This window comes from Adiantum capillus-veneris, chromosome 16 (assembly GCF_014529385.1).
Source record: "Adiantum capillus-veneris isolate H3 chromosome 16, ASM1452938v2, whole genome shotgun sequence".
Classification (NCBI taxonomy): Eukaryota; Viridiplantae; Streptophyta; class Polypodiopsida; order Polypodiales; family Pteridaceae; genus Adiantum; species Adiantum capillus-veneris.
This window is the reverse complement of record NC_140946.1, coordinates 73,641,719-73,644,434: the sequence shown is the minus strand read 5'-3', so window position 1 is coordinate 73,644,434 and position 2,716 is coordinate 73,641,719.

Below are 2,716 nucleotides of genomic sequence, written 5' to 3'. Positions count from 1 at the left end.
TCTCTTTATTGTCAACACCAAATACAAGATAAATCTGGCATACGTCTCACTCAATGCAATTGTGCGCACATTTTTGATATGAGAGATTTCATGCTATTCCTGCTTGTTCCCATCTACTTGAGCTCAACTTACTATTCTACTCACGTTTGACTCCATGCTCTTTGTGCTCGGTGACACTATTGAACACTCTCCCTCTCTTAGCTGTGTTGTGCATCTTGACACCGTCAAAGGACAATAGTTGTTGGCTTTCCACCACCATTACCATTGGAAGTTGAGTTCTCTTGCAAAGGAGAAAGAGAAAGCGCACAAAAAATGAATTTGTGAACAATTACAAAGGTAGGGTAAAAGACTTTTGCTTGTCATAAACATGCAAAATAGTCAAATAGGTGCTCATTATACATGAATATATACACTCAAAGCTGTGTCTGAGAACAACGCGGACAGAGTTTCCAGCTCGCCGACCAAACTGTGCCTTTACTAACCTCCAATAAAGATTTTTCAGTTCACCGTTTAACTTATGTTCAACTATTTTGTTGCAGATATCTATCCCTCAGACAAAGAAGACTAGCAGGCTATGGATTGTGGTAGAAGTCCACAGGTTGAGAGGGGGTATTTTTCTTTGACCAGTTTTACAATGCACCGCGTTCTCTGCTTGGCTTCGGTACTCTTCAAAATCTCTCGCTTCCTCTAAAGAAGAGTCCATAGTGGCCAATACTTGCCTCAGAGTGTTAACACTCTAAAGCTTCATCGGAGAAATAAAAAAGTGATTAAAACCAAATATTGCAACTAGGGTAGTACATGTTTCAATCTTCATGCCCATGCATGTGTTCAACAACTTCTTCCATGACGAGGAGCTTACAAAGACTATACCTATGCTAATCTGCAAGTCAAATAAATGCCTTGATTTTCTAGATGAATATCAAGATGTTCATGATTCTGATGGTATCTTGTGCAAGATAGCTAAGAAGTCTATTGCATCACGCGTGTAAATGCATGATAGCTTCTTAGAACTTCATAGCTTCCTTTTACTACATAAGGTGGCATAGAGTGAATGGTCATCTAGTAGCTGTTGATTAGGATTTGCATGATGACATGACTAATTCTTTGAGGATGCTTGAGGTTTGGTGTGGACCTAACCTGTTGAACTTTTTTTTATCATTTGAGACAATGTGACACTACGATAGGTGCATGAGGACTTGGAGAATGAGGTTGACCTCAAGATGCCTTCAAAATTTCTTTGCCAATGCAACATGCAAAAGGTAGTATGATTTTCATATACTACTTCTTTGTTTGTCATTGTCAAATTTTTTGGCTTAATCCAAATGTTATATTAACTATCATATAGGTCCCTCAAAGGAAGGAGAAGGAGATAATCTATGCAAAGGTTAATGATGACTGATTGTTTTTGTTTCAGTGCAACCCCTAATCGAAGAAGGCGGCTTACACAAAGCATCATGATGTTCTTAACTCCAATTCTTTAATGAAGCATTAGAGCACGATTGTAATCATTATTCACACGCAAATGAAATAAATTTTTCTTGCTGAAAAAGTTTGAGCACAAATGTTTTTTTGAGTCCGACTCAACTTTTCTTTTACATTTGTACACTAAATTGTCCAATTCAATACAATTGATTTGTAACTCTCATTTGCAATAGTGGGGGAGATCCCTCCCTTGCTTGATTATCATAACTAGAATGTAAATGCTCGCTTTGGGAAGTAATAGATTGAGAGTTAGTGAGTGAGCAACTTCGGAAGCATGAGGGCCTGAGGGTGCTGAGTCATGCTCAGGAAACGGTTTCGGTGTTGGATGATGGGCTGGGGGTTGAGGAGAGGAGTGTGCAGTAAGCTCCTCGTCCTCTGTAAAATTGGGTATAACAAAAAGACTAGAGGTGGATTGATGAGAGAGACAACGAGAAAAAACTTGAGGATCTTTCTGTGATGTTTGAGGCACTGCATTGTACCTCCAAGGTGGAGGCTGTGGTTGTGGCGGGACAAATGCGTCAGGGCCTCCTTCAGGATGTGTCTCCACAAGATTGATCATATTTTGGATCATTGTCGTTTTGAATACCTCGACATGGATATTGAAACCAGGTTCCTTGCCTGTAAACAAAATTAATACCTTACGTATATATATGTAGAAATTATAAAAGGATTGCAAAAAAAAATAGTGCACTTACACTTCTACGCTCTTCAACGTAAATGTGCTCTAATAGAAGCTTTGCATTTGTAAGAACTCTCCATCCACAAGAATGTCTGTCGTCTTGTTTGGGCACCTTGCATCTAAAGAATTAGCATGTCTTCCTAAATATTGTCCTGGGTCAACTCTTCCCAAGCAGCCAAAAGTTTTTGAACAGACCTGCAAGACATAGCAGATGGTGATTACATGTTGCATATAATTTGCAACATCGATCAATAGACAACTACCTTCGGACATTTGAATGAAACCTGTACAAAGATTTTGTAAGGCAGCAATGCTTGCGCTTGATGTTCAATCCAATAAGGCTTCAATGTGAACTATTTGCAAATAATTAAGAATTATACTGCTATTTGTAGTAGAAAAAAATATTAAAACAATGATAAAATAGACAAGACTTACTCTTTATTGTAAGCTAGAAATAAAACCTTGACTGCATCCATGCTGATTGATTGAAACCAATCAACTATATTGATTAAAGAAGTGGCCTCCAAGGTCAACACCACTGAAAGCTGCGTGTCT